Genomic DNA, 19,398 nt, shown 5'->3' on the forward strand with positions numbered 1-19,398 from the left:
GTAATTACTGACAGCAATGATTCTGGAAAAAACTTAGTTGGCAGTATTGTTGATGAAGAACAGAATATGGTTGGCTCTTTAGCTATTATTCCCCAGGCTGATGTCCATAAATATCCATTTTAATCAGCAGTAAAGGAACTTTGGCTGGAAAGATATGATGAATGTTAGATCTTGATAATGTGAAGCAACAAAAGAGCTTTTAAAGAGCTTTTGTAACCGGCACCAGACTTATCTTTTTGATTATATAAGCAGGATTTCTTCACTGTTGTGTTGTTCAGTGCTAATCATGGAATTACAGATTCACTCTCTTTCATATGCTGTATAGACCATGAACCAAATCCTGCCAAACACATTGCAGAGGCTGTAGTGGTTTTACATGGGAGGACTCTTGAGCCAGACCCTGTTTGTCTGCGGGGGGAGCATCCTTCCTTTGCTGACGACTGTTAGTGCTTTGCTGTCAGCACTTCCCCACTCTGGTTTTCAGGGCAGTGCTGCACTTGTCACTAGCAATTCCCACCGCAATTCCCACTGCTGGTCAGTAGCCAGAATTAGGAGTGTGCAAATGTTGCTTTGGGTAGCAGTGTTCCCTCTGCCAGGTGAAAGTGTTCTGTATCCCTACTGTCTGGCTCCATCAGCCTGCCCACTGTAGGGAGTTGCATTGCTGTGCTCAGTTTGAGCTGAAGCTGCTATGTCCTGAGTGTTACTCCTGGTTTTTTTTCATTAATCTTGCCTTCCCCACTGAGGTGTGGAGGAATTAGGAAATGTGTGTCAGATGTATAGCTTCCATGTGCTAAAGCCTGTTTACTCTTCAGGTTCCCCCTTTAAACTGGTGGTTTGACAGATCTGACCTAATTAAAATAGCCACTCATTTTCATGAATGTCATACCAATTACATGAATGAACACTATGATAGGCTGAGAACTGCACAGTGAAATCTTCCCCTTTTCACAATGGAAGCATCCAAATTAATGTTTTCTCTCCCTTAACATTTTATTGTATTTCTAGAAGGTCTGCTTTGTCTCCCTTGATGAATTCTGACCCTTTGAGTTGTTCCACTTGATCACAACATCCATAATGGTTGGGCTGTAGCCCATGTCAGTGAATAAATCTGCCCTCATGGGTTGATAACTTCAGTGCCACTTTAGGTGGATAGCATTTTTCTGTGTAGGAGATCCTTTAAAATTTTGTGAGATGGAAGCCGTGACTGTTTACCCTTAAGATTGATTATGGAGCAAACTAGTCTAAAAACTGCCTTTTAATTATATGTGTTGGAAGCAAATAATTGGTTATGCAAACATTAACATATGCATACTGGGTCTGACAAAATCCACCTCACTCCATATCCTGATTTGTGCCTTGGTCACTGGTAGGAGGGAAGTAAAATCAGGACAAGTACAGGACATCTTCACCTGACATGTTCCTGTTTTATAATCTAGGAAAATAATATAATATTTTATAATACATGATTATTTAGGGAATCCCAGAGCAGTAACTGGTATATAAACAATTGTGGTTGAGTGTTTGCTGTGGCACCTTTTGGTGGCTGCCAGAAACGTAAGTCTCTGTTTTGACTTCCCAGTAGAATTCCTTCGTCAGCAGTTGCAGGATGCCCTGCTGTGCTGGTTCAGGGATATCTGTGCTCAGGAAGATGCTACCTCTGCGCATATCCTTAGGGCTGCCTTTTTACACTGAGTAGTACTCAGCAGTTTGTGTGTTCTTAAAGATGCTAATGAGAATGGGAAATAAAATACAACACATTGTTAGGAAGGGCTGCAGTAAAATTTTGTCTTGACATGTTTGATTTAAAATATTTCTGAGTTTTTTAAAAAAACAAGCTATGGTATGTTTCCTGGTAAGTTTTTCTATAAATACGAGTGCTGGTGGGGAGTACACAGCCAGAGATTACCATGTGTTTATATATTGTGTGCCCAGGCTAAGGTAATGAAGCAATCTAGTGTCTCAAATGTTCATCATGTCCTGGAATGCTTACATTATTAACATTATAGGTTTTAAGTAGTTTTTTCTTATTACAGTTAAAAAAGCTGAATGAAATGAGGCTGTCATGATAGTTACTAGTCTTGACAGCTTTCCAAGAAATTCTGTAATATCACTTTGTACTATTTCATACAGAGGTAAGGTAGCAGCTAAGGTAATAAACATTCCTAGAGACTTTAGTAAGATTAAATTTTATTAGTTCATTTTGGCTGATCATAAGCTAGTTCTCACTATTGTATTAAATACATACTTTTAAAAAGTTAATGCCATTTGTACCCCCCCATTTCAGAAAGAGTTTCCTATTTACTGTAATTAAACATTGATTTTTGCAGGTCTTGGACGTTCTGATTTCTTACTGTTTTTCAGCTCTTCAAATGGATATCAGATTCTGTCTCTTTCAGGTTTTTCCTCAACTTCTGGCACCTTCTTAAGCAGTACAAGAACCCTGATACTAGTCATGCCCTGCCCTGTGTGTTTCTAACACTCTGAATGTTAAGATACCTGAAACCATACAATACTGGATAAAACTAACATCTACCAAAAAGATTTCAGTTGTTGACACCCTCATACTTCATTTGCTTTTTACTTTTTTTCCTTTTCTTTTTTCTTTCTCTTCATGCTAATCATTATCTGGCTATGAAAGGATGTCGGCTCATCATTGGGGGAAGGCTTTTGCGAAAAGGTGGGTTTTGTGTTGTGTTCCAAATGTAGTTGGTCTTGGGTTCAGTCCCTTTTTTGCCATAAGGTCTCTCACAAACGGAGATGTTTTACTTCATTTCCTTCTGGGTTGAGTAATAATAGGGTGGGGCTGAGGGGAGGAGGAGAAGAATGTTTTGTTTGGGTTTTTTTTAATGACAAAGGTTGTCCTGGTAGCTTGAAAATGGACGGTGCAAAAAAAAGAACAAACCTTTGAAGTGTTTAAAAGATTTTTAAATGGGATCTGATGCATGCCAAGATACCGAAGAAAGGGCTTTCTTGTCATGAGTGGATTTCAGGAAACTTTTAAAAGAGGTGGTGACTGGCAAACCTGAAGTCACACAAAGTACCCAATCTCCTTGCTTCAGTTTCCCTCTACAGTGTAATGGTCTTGCTTTGCACGAAGACAGATATTTTGGGAATCATTCAGCCATGGTGAGTTCATTAGCAAGTGTTATTCTTACACAGAAAGCACCTCCAGGAGAGGTGCTTCTACTCACCTACCACAGTGTTTGGAAACTTAATACAAATAAACACACGCTTATTTTAAATCTTACATTTTTAAGACAAACCCCGTTCCTTCTTAAAACCATATAAATTGTGGACCTGGAGAAGAAGCCTGAAATTAAACAGAGTTTGGGGAGGGTCCGTGTAGTGAGGGAGGCAAAATCTGCAGATTTGAGGGTGCGAAGACCTGCACCTCAGTTTGGAGTGCAGAAGATGCTATTACCAGTTCTCCAGGCTGAGATTGGCGTTGTTAATCTGTTTGCTGAGGAAACTGCCCTGGGAAGTACTTGAGTACAGCCAGATGCTATACAAGCCAATGCATGATTTGAGCTTTTATTGGACCACCTATATTTTGCTTTTTGCCCACACCATTGAGCTTTCCATCTGCCTATCATGGCTTCTTGAAAATGATTCGGTTGGAAGAAACACTTTCATTCAGTTTTGAGTTTATGCTCTTCCTTCATTTCCATATGCAAAAGAAAATCCATGTTGAAATGGACAATCTGTTTTCTGTGGTTTTTAGAAAGCTTGTTGTCTATCCAGTATAATAATGGAACTGACAGAGGAAGGACTTGCTGATAGATTTATTTATGTAAAGTGGAACATAGTCTAAATTAGATATGGTTGCAAATGGCTGGATTTCTACAGAGCGAAACATGGCTGTGAGCAAGTCAATTGGAGAGAACTGAACTTCTTAGGAACGCACAGCTTGATACTTAAAACCCACGGCTGAAAAAAGTCATATTCTTGAAAAGAAATAATCTGGGTTAGGGTGGAAGTGCAAACCTCCATACAAGGAGATTGTGTTCAGTTTATCAACCCTAGTCGATAAATTAGTTCACAGCTGTTAATTCCTCCCTTTAAGTGCAAAACTAGGAAGCATGAAAAAAATTATAGGACACACTAAGTAGTTTCTCAACAAGAGGACAGTGAAGCTCCCAAGACACATTAACTGGGTGGTTTACTATGTGGAATACAGTTTGTTAGTATAACAGGATCTTTCTTTTGCCTGATAGTGTTTATGTGAAGTAGGGTATGAGTACAATCAATTTTGTCTAACCTGTTTTCTGGCTTGGGTATATGTGGTACCTGATACCCACATCTCAACTGCTTCTTAGGCTAGCTCAGGACTAGCAGTGTTTTAGTTCAAGCACAAGACAGCACAGCTACTCTGTTTTCAGAGTCAGCTGTGTGGTTCAAAAGCAGTTGAATTCAAGTTGTTCAATCTGTCTGCTGGAGAGCCTAAGCTAACAAGCCCTGCTGGGAGGCAGTCTGGCTCCTACTTAAGCCAGCTTATGCTGAGTGCCCAGGTGTAGAAGGGCTGTAGTTCAAATAGTTTTGATATGCTTCTTTTTCTGAGGAAAGTTATCAACTCTGTGAAGTGCAATGTAAGTAGTACAGTTGTATTCCTGGGATGCTGTACTTGAACTGAAATGAACCTTCCTCTAATATATCCAAGAAATATCTTCCTGGCCCTGTACAGAACATCCTGGTCCCTGATCAGCAGGGGTAGCAATGTAGGAGGATGTTAGCATCTAGCATCAGCAGTTGCTGCTTTTTTCTAGCTGGTCTGAATAATTTGACACTAAAAGGTACAAACGGAGCTGACAGAGAAGTTCTCTGCATTGTGTGTTGCAAGGTTTGTTAGAAGTCAAAGTTTAGGGAAATACAGAGGATTGACATTGCTGTGCCAGTACACACAGGGGTGGCTAAAATGGCATGAACAGTCAGCACCAGCCTGACATTAAGGACATGCAAAATACTGAAATTGTTAATATAGGGTTTCGCTGGCTTTAATAGTTCCTTCAGTTGTTGACTGCTCGTCCTTCCTCTCCTTGAGAATTACTGATTGATAAAACACTTACCTAGTTGTTGTAGGTCCCAAGATATTATTGAGAACACTGAATTATTACCAAGTCTTGAATTTTTACTGGATATTGAACAGGTGTGCTTCTTGTTTGTATGCCAGTTATTAGTGGTTTGGAAGAAACATATTCTCTTGCTCCTGAAAACTGGGATAAAATTGCTAGAATATGAAATAGGGCAGGATGGGCCACTCATCAGGAACACTTGATACTCTGCATGAAGGGAAACTTTGCATTTCACTTCAGCCAAATGTGATCGTGCATGTAAGGATCCAGGAATGGGAAGCAATAATTCTTGAAAGAGCTAGGGTTGGTGTTTGGTGGTCAGGTACAGACAGTCTTCTGCAAAGAGAGTTAGTTCTGCCCCTGTGAAATCAGTGGGGTGTTGAACAGAAGATGCAGCCTCTGTGTTCAGTCCTGTTGCACCTACTGTTGGTATAGTGGGTCTGTGTCCACCATGAACACCACAAAAAGATGTTGGAAAAATAGGGGAGGGTTCTGAATGGAAGTACAGGAAATGTTTCCTTGTCTTTAATCGTTTGTACAGCAGCCTGTTTAGGGAGCTCAATATACATATCACTTACTAAAGTGAAGGGGTATTGTGGTCACAGAAATTAAGTACCTCTATGGGAAGTAGAAATCTAGTGGCAATGCAGTAGCCAGGCAGTAAGGAGAAGCTAAAGCCAGATTGATACTAAAATATTGTGTGTGGTTTTTTAAAATAGTAACTATTGAAACAATTTTCCAGGAGTTGCCATAGGCTCTTATCAGTATCATTTCTTAAATTAAGTGAATGTGTTTTTAAAAATAATTTGATCACAGCTGTTGCACTCAAATTAACAAATCAAGGAACCTAAGATGTGAGAGTATATGGTCACAAGGTTACATCAGGCAAGTGAAACTTGCCAAGTGTCATGCAAGCTTGGATTTGTTCATTTGTGCCTGTACCATGGTTGTTAGCTCTTGAGGTGTGATCTCATCCTCATGCTACAGTGATTTTCAGACTGAATGTTGGTGTCTGCCAGTTTCTTGGTTGTCCCCACTGGGTTTCAGCAAGAGGAGTGGTAGTAGAAGAGCAAGATCTGGGGTTTCTGGGGTGACTATGAGTTTAACGTGTCATCTTTGGTGGAAACAGATACTTGCTCCACATTTGCAGGCTCCTGAGCATTTCTAACTAATACTTTAATTAGTATGATTGCTGTACAGAGCTCAACCATGATTTAAGAACATAGGAGGGCACCTGCTCTTTCATAAACAGCCTATCAGGAAATGAAAAAAATACTTTATAATCTTAACCATTCGATCTAAAGAGTAAAGACTGTTACAGATACAATATATAACCATTCTTTTTTGCAATTAGTAGCTGTTCAGGGAAACGGAGTGAAAGGAACTTAACAGATTGCAGTCAGATCTCTGTAACTGGTTTTCAGCCTATCAATATCCAGGGTTTCTGTACATTAGGTAAGATTTCTTCCCTTGTTCTCCAGGTCATCCTGGATATTTTCAGTCAAGTGGATCTGTAGGAACACAAGTTTAGTACCGCAGGAAAGAAAAAAACCCTTTTATTAGCTTAGTATAAGTTGTCCAGTAAAGGTTAAAAATTTGTGCTCTTGGAAAAGCTTTTTTCGTGTTTCCTTTTATATCAAACACCTCCATGTTTTGTAACTGATCTGGCAGTCCATGTAAGTTACTTAAAAATGCTCAACTGTTGCTGCAGTGCAGGTGATGTTCCACTGTCTTTACCAGGTGACGAAGTGGATATTGTATTGTGAACTGGGCACCACTTTATTGCCCCCATCAGAACAAAGTTCAGTGTGAACGTGAAGTTGGAGTTGGATCCTTTGAAGGTTTCTTCAAAGGCATTGCTGATGTTTTTGAATGTTGTATGCTTCTCATCACTGATGTGTTTTGTCTTTATTCCTCAGCCTTACCCGTGTATGTTTTTGTTGCAGCACACGTCCCATGGAGATGGACGGCAGGAAGTTTCCTCTCGAACTGGGCGCTCTGGAGCTCGCTGCAGGAACTCCATAGCCTCCTGTGCTGATGAGCAGCCACATATTGGAAATTACAGACTCCTTAAAACAATTGGAAAGGGGAATTTTGCAAAAGTGAAACTGGCAAGGCACATCCTAACTGGCAGAGAGGTAAAGTGGTATGGGTGTAAACAGCAGTGAGTTGCTGTAGGTGTGAAGGTTCTCTTGGAATAGCATCATCTAAGCCTGTGAGATAGAGCACATTTTACTAGAGATATTGCCACTGATGTAGAAAAAAGCAGAAATTGAAAACTAATTTTTAGTAATGATTAGAAAACAATTTCCCTTGGAAATGGTTTCTTAAATTTGTATTTTTGACAAATTCTCTGTCCAGCTGAATTATGTTAAAGTTTGCTACCAACATTCTTGGATAAATCCTCCATTTTCGAAAAACAGATCAATATACAGCAATTAAATAAGCTTGTGGGAAGGACTGCCTCTTAGTGTCTCTATACTGCTGGGCTGTATTGGAGGGGAAGTCGGGAATGAGAGCTGAATGTTGACTTAATTATGTTCCAGGTAGCCCAAATGCAGTATTTTCTTGCCAAAGCAATGTATCTCCCCGGAATCCTAGGGTGGATCATCCCAGGGTGTCTGCAGTGCCAGGCAGCTTTGGGAAGTTGCTTCAGTTCGTTCAGAGATAGTTTGTGTGTCAGTGACAGTTTGCTCAATGTGTGTAGTATAGACAAGCTTTCTCTTGCATCTCTTCTTGGAGTCTAACTCAGCTCCCTTTTTAGTTTCTGCGTGCCATTGCAATGTAATTAATCACTTGCACTTAATGGTGGTTCTGATTTGGTGAGCTGTAGTCCTGTTTGCTTGTTACAAGATGGTGTTTCTTGGTGCTGTTTTATTTAAAGCAACTCTTAAGTACTGAAAGAGGGAGAAACACCTTGCTGACCTTTTCTTGCCAAACCTGTCTGATGAAGTGAATGTTTGCTGATACCAGCAAGGACTTTTACAGAAGCTGTGTAGCTGACTGCAGTGCTTTAAGGGAATTTCTCTTTTCTGAGCTAATACACAGTTCAGTAGCAAGAACAGAGGGGAGAACAGAGGGGACATCGTTTTGCAAGAGCTGTTGGGAAGGATTTTTTTTTTGGCTGACAGTTCCCGTTGTCTTCTGATGTTAAAGTTACTTCATTTGTTGAGAAAGTTTTTGGTTAACTCCTTTGTTGTCTTCTGATGTTAAAGTTACTTTTCATTTGTTGAGAAAGTTTTTGGTTAACTCCTTTCCACTTAAGTTCCCTCCTCTTTTTACTGATACTTAAGATGGGATATGCAAGTAGTTGGTTAGTGTTTCTTTGCTATTATTATAGGTATAGAACTTGGAGATAGAGATGTGTCGCACTTTGCAAAAAGCGAAGTACATTTTCCTTTCCTTGCAGATAACTGCGTTGACCTCTGGTTCATTATTTTTGTTCGAAATTTCTACAAATAAAGGGGACAGTGTAAAATCTTTGGCTAAATTTGGAAATGTTCATGTACTAAGTTTCTTCCACTCTCATGGAATTGATGTGGTTCAATCAATTCAGAGCATAAACACTTTCTGGGATGTGATCATTGGAATGAGTGTCATTCCTTAGAAGGGAATAACTAAGTTAATTTTATAGAAATGTCTTCAAGATATTTAAAACTTCTTATTTTTCTTAAGAGAGAGATGAGTAAAATTTCTCTGCTTGCTTAATGAACTGTACAATGTTGGTAATTTTAGATGTCTGTGACCAGAATTGTTCACAATATTCTGGACAGCAATTTCCCCAACGTCATTAGTTTACCCTTGCCCTTACAGAAGTATTTACTGATCAAACTTTAGACTGTGCTAGCCTTTCTCGTGGCTGTTAAATTGATGTGTTTTGCTTGTGATCAGCAACAGCACCAACCTTGTGTGTTGTTGAATCTTGGTTTCATTGCTAACTCATCTCCAAGGTTGTTTAAATCAGTTTTCCATTGTATTTGATGGTGCCTCTTAACTCCTTCAACAAACTTAATCATTATGGTTTGACATCCTGTGCCAAGGTTGCTGATACCAATATTAAACAAGATTGGTTCCAAAATCTTGTCCTTGAAAAACTCTTACTCATTTATTTCCAACCTAATATCTCTTTAGCCATCTTTTTTAGGAAAAAACCCAATTCTGTGCACTTTTCAGCTTCTCTAGTTGAAAAATTTCCATGCAGCCTCCTAGATGAGGCTTTGCAATAGTCCAGGTAGTCATATCTTGTGTGTTTCCATAGGGTACAATTAACTGTAGGAAAATATGTTGCATTTAATCCTTCTGTTTCCTTGGTTTTTCCCTGCCAGTTTCGAGTTCAGGAATTTTATGATAAATCAGAAAAACAAATTGTCTGATCATTTCTAAACCCTGCTCTTCTGTTCTGTTCTTGGTAGATGCTAGGAACCTGTGCTGCAAGAATGCTTTTTTTTTTTTCTTTCTTCTTTAAAAACCTGCTTCTTGTAAGAATTTCAGGATGATATTATCAGCCTGGCCTCAGCCAGATGGCACTTAGCTTTCTGAATTTGTGATTTCCTGCTTTACACACTTGCTCCTGCTGCCTGTCCTGTCTTTGTTCCTATTCTTTTTCCCATCTTATGTATCAAAACCTAAATTAAATGCTTAGTTTGGGGAGTTACACTTAAATGAGTTTTCATCTCTGCTGTGTTCTTGCTGGTTTTGAACCCCACTTATCTTGTTGTTATCTGTGTCTCTGTTCTGAATGTCCTTTTAAGTGACCATGTCAGTTTCACTTTATGGCAATTCTTTATATCTCTGTGCTGAGGAGCTTCCAAATCTTGAAGCAGATCAGCACTTTTCTGTCACTTCCTGGGAGGAGGAGATGTTTGTTTAAGCATTCTTTTAGGATAGTTGCTCGTCTCCTTGCATCAGGAGTCCTTCCCTGTGAATTTTCCTGTTGCTTGAGATGAAGATTTCATGTTTCCAACTGGAGTAAGTTCTAGGACTCTTTTTCATTTCCATTTTTAGCGTGTCTGTGGGATGCATGATGAGAGCCCGTCTTCAAATTACAGAAAGGAAGAAATGTTTAGCCCTTCTGGGGATGATCAGAACATCAGCCTGATTTGAGGGGGTTGAATTGTCTTGCAGGGAGTGCATAGCCAGAGATTAGCTTCACTGCATTAGAGCTGGTGTTTGGACACAGCATCCTTCTTGATCCTCTGCCTAGGAGAGTGTTATTTGTAGGCTGTCTGCCCTTTTGAAACCACAAGTCTTCATTGTCAATCTGCTTTTCTTAATTCTTTGACTGCAATCCATGTTATTTTCTGTTGTAGTTTTATCAAAGGGTATTTCCTCTGACAAGTTTTTTGTACTTGCCAAAATGAATCTAAAAGATAAGACTACCTTCTGCTCCTACTGAGGTGGCCAAAATTATTATGGATCCTTCTGTTCATTGAAGACGTGTGTTCAGTTAATAGCCAGGGAGTTGAAGTTTCCCAGTGAGGCTGAATTCTTTCAGAATCCAAGTCTGACTCCAAGGAATCTATTGTCATCTTCTTTCTGTTCTTCTCTTGGAAAAAGTGAAATTTTAGAGGGAGAAAACATTCTGAATAGTAGCAGTTTGGCCAATTTGCTCAGTGTCCCAACTTCTGATTTCTTTAACTCCCTTATTCAAATCATGTAGGAGGAATGTTTTAAGTCATGTTATTGTGAATGGTGAAAGCAAACTCAGTTTTAATTCTACTAACGATTTCACACAGAGTATCATGGCTGATGCAGCGGTGTAATAGTGTAGGTGGACTTGCATTCCTCCAGCATTGGCCGTAGCTCACAGTACTTGAAACCATTCCAAATGCACTTTATGGAAAAAGAGCAAAGTTTCTGCTTTGAAAGGCAATTCAGCGTTTTATTAACTGTACTTTAAAAATTCTCCATTTAACTTTCTCAGGCTTGTCAGAACTATTCTTGAGGGCTGGCTGCCTTTGCCTGTGATTTGGAAACCTTATCAAGGCACCTGAAGTTGTTCCCTGTTCTGATGATGGGTTCAAGCTCTCAAAGTCCATGTTAACACATTGTACCCGCAGTGTTCATGTGGATAGGAATTCTCTAAATTCATCCTGCCCTTAAGGCTATAATTAGTGCACTGAACATGCCTGAGAGTCTGTCTTTTGAAAGACTGAGGTCTGTACCTTCCCTATATCCTGAGGGCTGAATTTGTTTGACAGTGTCAGAGACCTTTCTGGTCATCTAGCACCAAGTGCACCCTGAGAGAGGTGAGCTGGTTTTGCAGAAACACAGTACCTTAAGACTTTGTGGGTTCAAAGAAGTTTACATCTTTCAAAGATTGGCCAGAATGGTACAGCCCAGAACACAAATGCAACCTTTTCTGAGTGGAATGCATTTGCCAAGTAAACAGCCTTGGGTAGTCTTGGAACACCAGGTCGCTTTCAAATAACATTATCTGCTTTTGACAAAGGCAGTGGTCACTACATCCAGCATGGAATTATAAGAGATTGCAGGAAGCAAATAACTTTGAGCTATTGTCACAAAGTTAACAACAGGCGTAAAGGTAGAGATAAAAATCTTTCTTGGTTTTGAACACAGCTGCTAATATAAAAATACCTATTGCTTAATGTTTTTCTCTCTTGTTTGTATTTTTGAAGTGATTTCTCAAGGTTTTGCAATGGAATTTTGCCTTGGGAAATAGTGATCTTTAATATCAGTAGCTTGCCTTAGAAGAAAATACTCCCCAAAGTAAAAGCATTCTTAGATGGCTTCTCAGTCATGTCTCATCATATCTTGCATCTAGAAGAGCTCAAAATAAGTCTTGAATATCAGTTTCAGAAAACACCATATCCGTTATATAATTCCGTGATGCACTCAAGCGTTGAACACTGTTCCCTTTACCCCCTCCATCGTGATGATCCATCCCTGTGTTTTTGCACTTGAATTTAGGGATATAAATTGGCTTTGCTGTAAGATATTCTTTATTCCATATGTCGCCAACCCCAAGTTAATGAGGTGACAAAGATAGCACAAAGTGATGCAGGGATATGGGAGCTGTGGCATGGGAAGGAGCAGCGTCTACTGTTTGAGCCAAAAATTGAAGGGGAGTTGAAGGCCTTTGCTTTGCACCAGTGAGGTATTATAATCAGCTGAGTTGCAGCATCTTGCCTCTTTGAGAGGCACCATCTCCTTCTGTAGAGCTACTTCAGGTATGTTTAGTCTCTAATTTAGAAAGGAAAAATACCAATTGGCAAGTAATTCTAGAAAGATTCCCATTTCCTGTTCTACCTCATCCAATATCCAAATTGCATTGCACTGAAGTCTCTGTTGCTTATTCATTCATTGCTTCAAATCTTCAGGTTCTGACCAGTTAGCATGGTACAGAATTTCTCTTTTGCTTATTTTGTGATTTTTTTTTTTTTGGTTCTTTAATATTTCTGTGCAGCATTTACTGAAAAGATGAGAACAAGTAAAGGAATGTACTTACCCAAAGTGTTGTACTACAGCCAGTGTGTTTTTGTTGATTCCCAAGTGATACTTTTTTTTAATACCCATCAGGGAGCAAATTGACACAAATATTTAGTGAATTTCCAAAGATGAACTTACTTCTTGCCAAATTTTTGTGGAAATGCTTTCAATATGCTCTGAAATCTCTGTTTTTAGAAACTGCCAATGCCCAGTCACTACTGTGTAATCTGTTGTGTAATTATACTGTGTAAATATTATCTGTAGGCACACTGCTCTCTATCGGGGCACTGTCTGATGTTGGAGCTTCCACTGCTATGAGTGTGATGGTCTTAATGTCAAGTAAAAGACTCAGCAAGATTCTCTTCTTAATATTCTTAAAATACCAGGGTTTTTCCACTCTCCTGCTTCTAGTTTAAATACAAGTACATAATTTGCAGAAGGAACTTAGGCATTTTTTGTGTAATTTTCATGTTTTCCATTTCTGTTGCTGGATTTGAGCATGTTGTAATAACGCAGCATTGTTCGTGTGGAAAATACTGATCATGAACTCTTCCTTTAGGTTGCCATAAAAATAATTGACAAAACACAGCTGAACCCAACTAGTCTACAAAAGGTATGTTTTTACATTTAATCTTTCAACTGTATTATAACTTGTTCACTTCCCCACCTCCTTCCATTAACCCTGAATGCCTGTGCAGGAGAATCCGAAGCATTGCATACCTTTGCACACATCTGACTACTGTATTTAATAGCTGGTTTTGTAACAGATATTTTTGACAACCCTGCAGTTGTTCAAGCTGAGCTCGTACGGAGCTGTAAACTGAGCAAACAGTGGTATTTGCCACTTCCTTTGTCTTCCAAGCAGAGCTGACTCTGTAGAGAGGACGTTTGTGGTTTGGTGTCATGCTCCCATGTCTCCTCCATGCCACTCACCTTGTTAAACATAGAAATGCAAAACTTATGTTCTGTCCTCTTAAACTGGCCTTGAAAATACTGCCTGTGGACTGAAGGCCAGGCACTATCTGTGCCTTTCGTGTAGTTTGCAGCAGGAGAGGTGATGCAGTTGTATGAAACAAATTGGGCCATGGCTATTCTGGTTTCTTCCCTCTAGCTCTGAATGTTTAATGTGCTGTTACTGTTGTATCGCCTTATCTTTTTTAGTACAGAGTGATAAACCCTGCTCTTTCATTAAGCAAGCCAGTCTGTTTGGGAGTCCATGCAGGAAGTACATTTAAATGTTACTTTTACTTGGGACTTCTCTAACTCTGTCCTTTTAAGTGCTGCAGTCAAAGGCTTCTTGTTTACTTTTGAGTACTTTGATAAAAACCCCCTTGAAATATTTCTGTTTGAACAAGAGAACACACAGAATTTGCTTGCAAACAAAATGAAAGAAGGTAACTACGGTAAACTGGAGAATATATTTTATGCAAATACTAAAAAGATCATGTGACTAGATGTTTTTATCAAGATTAATGGTGCAAAAGTAAATTGGAAAAACACACAATTTCTTACATTGTATTGGGCTGAGAGGCAAAGAGTAACCTGTAGACAAAGGCTCCATCACCCAAGCAGGTAGCAACTTTGTATGACTCTGTAGACCAGGTAAGAGTAGATAATCTGGTTCCATTTTTCTCAGATTTTTTCGCAGCTTAGTCCCTGAGGTTATTGGTGGTTTCTGGGTAAGCAGGTTGAAAATAAAGTGCAAATTAGATAATGTAATGGATTAGATAAAATTTCTGTGGCAGATTGCAACTGGAAAAAAAAAGGTTAAATGCATGAAGGACTTGAAAGTGAAACAAAAGCTGTGTGATATGAAGGGGAAACATCAGGGTGTGGGAAGAATGGTCAGAGAGAACTAAAGAGGCCATGTTTTCAGTTAAAAATGTAAAATCATAGTCCTTCAAATGGTGTTACTTGAGATTGGGCTGTAATGCCAGTTTGAGCTCATATCAGGGTACAATACAAACCTTTTACAAGTCACAGGTGTTCACTTGATAAAGCCACAAGCTGGAAGTGTACATGATGGGCCTTTGGTAACTGGGTTTCAGCCAGCTCAGTGTCCACTCATGGCTCCATCTCTGTTGTAATTTAATTTTTATTTATAGTTTATAAAATTAGACTATAAAGTGTGATTTGTAGTATGATCTTGTCAATCACTGGATTTCTTAACTGGGAGTCTGGAAGAATAGTACAAAATAGCAGGGTAGATATCAGATCAGATTTGTGGAGTGAAATCGCTAATATGCTTTCCTCTCTAAGCTCATTTGTTGTACAAGCACAGAAAACATTTAGCAAGATATGTCAGTTTTCAATTCAAAAACTGAAAGCAGTTTTATTAAAATTAAATGCCTGCTTGCCATAGTAAGGAGAGTGAATGCACATGTTGCTTGCCAGCTTTGCCTGACCAAGGCTTTTTATTTTGCAAGCCTTTGCCCCTTTCCCCCCAGCACAGCTGGCAGTGCCGCACCCTCGGTGCCTTTGGAGCCAACTGCACACGCGACCTGTGGATGCAGGGGAAGCTAAGATGGAAGTGCTTCTGATCTTGCACTTCTGGAGAGAGAGATAAAATATTTGAGGTATGGTGGGGAGGGAAGGGCTGTGCCCAGAAGAGGGTGTGGTGTACAGTGTCTCAGCTGCGGTGTAGCTGCAGGTGGGGAAACAAATGGTGATTAAAGGCTGCCAGTTCTGACTTCTTTGTGTTCCATCTTCCACATCGATGCTTCAGCTGCCAGGAAGAAGTTAACCTTGTTAAGGACTTGCTTTGCTTTCCGGAGCAGTAATTCTTGGTATGCCCTCGCTGCAGCCCTGACAGCTCGATAATGGTACTCGGCAGCGCAGCTCTTGAGAAGGGTCGGGTTTCTTGTCTGCTGCTGAGGAAGTTCTGTGGCAGCCACGTGCAGCTACTCTTCACTGTTGTTCTAGGACCTAATGACTGCTCTGCTGCTCTTGCTTAGTGAAGAGGAAGCTGTAACCGGTACTTCCCTGCTTTGAAAGAAAAGGGAATTCTTAGAGGTTTTTTCCCATGCTGGTGGAGTTAGTCATAATCACTGTTCTCCACAAATGGACTTGTGTACGCAGTTCCAGTGAGTATTGGTCTCACTGCAAACAAGTGCTGATGCTACAGAGTTCACTTCCTCCTAGACAAAAAAAAATAGTTGTGTTTTTTTTTTCCTTTTGCGTTAGCAGTGCCATTATATGCAAGGGTTTTTTTAGCAAGCCTGTGTAATAGCACTAAATCACTTTTCATTTTCCTGTTTTAGAACTTGGCTCCTCAGCCAAATATTTTTGTTCATTATGTGCAGATGTTTTGCCACTTACTTGGGCAGTATTATTGTTAAAGCATTTGAGGGTTCTTAAACATCAATTTTAACATGGTTCATGTCCTTTCTGACCATGGGTCAATCAGTGTTTTAAGAAATGCAAGAGAAGGATGAGAATTTAAAATGCTCAGGCTTTTCTGTTTGTAATGTGTATCCCTTTCTGTTTTCAAGTTGTGCTTAGTTTGAGGCAAACTTGTATTGTGTGAAGGCTTTTTGCTTGAGGCTCTTTATTATATGTAGGGCATATTTCAGTGAGCAGTTACCAGGAGAAGCCTAATACACAGGTCAGGCTCGAGCTGGCTTGGAACAACATCCTGTGAAAAGCTTCCTCCTTTAAGAGAGGTGACCAGGAGAGGTTGGTGCTCTGCAGCTGGCACTGACTCAGTTTTTAGCAAACTTTTTCAGTAGTTTTAAAATAATTTGTTATTGACAGTCTTGTGATAGCTACTGCAGGAGCACTTCTAGTCTGTCTTTTGCTGTGTTCAAAGAGAGTTGGCCTAAAAGAACCAGCTTCCATTGCTGGTTCATTGGGGTGGTTTTTTTTTCAGTTTTTTGGCTCCCAGCATTAATTAAATGTCGTTCTTTTCCTGTATCTGACATGGCTTACACTCAAAGGACCAGACCACAACAAAGCTGAAAGCCATTTGTTTGGCAGACTAAGGATGTTTGTCTTTGCCTAGAAACATTTGTAGAGCTCCTGTTGACGGAAAATGAGCTGTTCAACAACTGGAAGTAGTTTTTAGTATCGGTATTAGAAATTAAACTGATGAGGACTGTTTTCAGTTGTTTGTCTGCCTTTATAGTCTCATTATGACAAGTAAGTTCCTAAAACTAAGAAAATCATTTTCTGTATTGAGAACCTTTGTGTTACATTTTCTGATATTACACCTTGTTCTGTGTCCCTGTGGGCAGGGAACCTCAGAGGTGTGAGGTTTTATCATACCTGGCTGTTTGCGATGAATTTTACTGTGTGATGATAGTTACTACCTCATTTCCTAGAAGCTGATGAACATAATATTTTGGGGGAATGAAATCTGTAAAACTTTTATCCAGCATACTTTGGGAAAGTTGCATGATGTTTTACATTTTATTTCTCTATCATTTTATTTCTCTATCTCTATCTATTATAGACTGTAATACATCTTACAATGTCAGGCATTTCCAGATATCCCCATCTGTGTCAAAATGTGACCTATAGCAGATAAACTGAGTAAGGAAGCACAATCTGAAGTGCATTTATCCAACTGAACTTAAAATTTGGTGGTGGTTGTATCCTATTCTCAAGTATTTTTATTTTTAATTTCCTCTGAGATAAAAATAGTCTGTTTTTTAAAAGAGCTTGTTCCTAGTCACCCACTTGAACAAATGGCTCATAATGTAGAAGCTGCTTTTTGGCATGCTTCATTTGGGTTAGTAAAGCAGAGTAGTCATTTTGTGGACCAGTGTTTTGGTGAGGGTCTGACCCAGTAGCCTTTATCTGGGCATTGGGGGTGGAAGATATCAGATATCAATAGAGAGTGAATTAAGCAAACTCTCTTCAAAATTGTAAAAACTGATAAAAGGCTTTCAGTTATATAAGCTGTGATTAAAAGTATTAATGGAGTATTCAGAATATATTATACACCAGTTTAGCTGAAATGAATGAAAAGCAAGAAAAAAATAGCTGTATATTCAACTGCTTTTAAATTTCTGATGATCAAGAGAGAGGTGATGTAGTCTACCCTGTCTAATCACATATGAAAAAGTTCCAGAAATAACATAGTGTAAAAAAGAAAAGAAGGCAATTTTACCTCTCTGGAGGATAAAGAAAATGTGCATGCAGAGGTTTTGAAGCTATTTTGCATGGCCAATAATTTACTTGATCAATCAATCATGATTTCATTTAAACAGCTTGTCATCTAGCAAAGTGTCAGGCATAGACCTGGAAAACAAGATAATTAAAAGCATTTGGAAAACTGTTTGTTTTTTTCTCTGTGTTCAGGTAGTGTGCCAATCCCTGCTGTGGCTGTAGCAGGGAGAAGGTCTCCTGGGCAGCACAGTGAGGATTGCTCCCCAGATGTTGGCCTTTGCAGAAACTCTATGATTCTGAAATATCAGACAGCAGAGAATGGTTAGAACAACCGGTCTTCAAATTGTGAATTTCTCCTATTGATTTATTTAAAACTCACCCTTTGCATTTTCTTTTATTAAAAATCACAAAGGTGTAAGGATTTTGTTTTTCTGTTTGTTTCTAATGTTTCACCACCTTTTTTTTTCTATTACAAAGTTTCACCTTTTTTTTTGCTTTTATTGAGTAAATACACCTACAAGTTTTTGAGTTGTTACTAATATGTGTAGACATACCAAATTTCTTCACTTTATCTGAAAGCTAACCTGAGGCAAATCTTGTAGCAGCACTTTTTCTTCCTTACTGTTAATAAAAATGCTGCTATCCCATACTTACAAAACTCTTGGGTTTTTTCCTATGTCTGCATTCCCTTGGAGCTGTGGACTTCTATTCTGCTTCAGTCTCTTTACATTAAGTTCAGTATGATCTGTTAGGTTACTGATATTCCTGTAAAATTTTTTGTTAGGTTTCTAATGAAACCTCTTGATTACTCCCACTTTCTGAAGCATGCTGTTAGAAGGTAATTGACACTGAAGAACATCAGCCCTCTGGACTCTTGGGCTGGCATGGGGGAGCTGCAGAGGGAGAACAGCTACACACTCAACCACCATGTAGTGTACTGCATAAAAAGAAAATTCTTTGGTTGTCTGAATACAAGAGTATTTGTGCTTCAAGTTTTTTGTAATAATATTTTATCTTGGAATCGCTTCTAATTAATGTATTTACCAGCTTTGTTAAAAGCAATGTTTTATACTGCAGTAACACCACCTGTGGCATTTTTTTAGTTAGAAATTTATGTGTTTCTTACAATGGTCTTTTGCAGAAGAGTTTTGAGGGGTGAAAATAATTAACAACTGATCAGTCATGACTTTGCTTTCATTTGTAGTTTGTTAAATGTCACTCCATATTTTCATTCAATTGCAGAAGGACAGTTTGCTCTGTGTGACAGGCAAAGTTGAAACTTCAGAAATAGTTACTCAAGCAAAGCCCTCTTGCTCAAAACACAAGTATTGGCAGTGGGAAAGGGACAGACAGGACATGGAACATGACCATATCCTTAAAATCAGTACACTATCTCTGGATTTAGGACAGGAGATATAATGTCATGCTGCAGCTTGAAATGGGCAGTTGTCCCTCACCACCATCCTGCTGGGGTGGGCTAGAGATGGAGTGCTTTTATATGGGGGAGTTGTGTTTTTTGTGAGATTTTTCTGTTAAATAATTCCTGCACCACATGTGTCAGTCAGGGTTAACACCAGTGCTTGCATAAAGGGAGGCAGCACGATGGGATCAGGAAAACACCGTTTGTGTTCTGCACTATTAATTTTGGCACGTACGTTCAGCGTGTTGCACTGGCTGGGCAGGCTTGAGACTGTGTCTGGCAGTGACTCAGTGGAGCTGTGCTGGCAGACCCAGGACTAGATGCTGCTGCGCCACAGTTGCCTTGCAGGAA

At 39.3% G+C, this 19,398-nt stretch overlaps 1 protein-coding gene across 16 annotated transcripts in view; it reads left to right on the forward strand.

Moving 5' to 3' along the window:
- Positions 1-2,314: 2,314 nt before the first annotated feature.
- MARK3 (microtubule affinity regulating kinase 3) overlaps positions 2,315-19,398 on the forward strand; it is a 54,407-nt gene continuing 37,323 nt past the window's right edge. For 9 of the 16 annotated variants that reach the window (XM_017729113.1, XM_017729117.1, XM_017729118.1 and 6 more), the window contains exons 1-3: positions 2,576-2,677; positions 7,016-7,207; positions 13,078-13,131. The gene's annotated coding sequence lies outside the window, so the exon portion shown is untranslated. Of the gene's footprint in view, positions 2,678-7,015; positions 7,208-13,077; positions 13,132-19,398 lie in introns of those variants that run through there. The other 7 variants (XM_017729123.1, XM_017729124.1, XM_008629777.2 and 4 more) reach the window with 5 other exon arrangements.

Source organism: Corvus brachyrhynchos, unplaced genomic scaffold (assembly GCF_000691975.1).
Source record: "Corvus brachyrhynchos isolate BGI_N302 unplaced genomic scaffold, ASM69197v1 scaffold1, whole genome shotgun sequence".
Lineage (NCBI taxonomy): Eukaryota > Metazoa > Chordata > Aves > Passeriformes > Corvidae > Corvus > Corvus brachyrhynchos.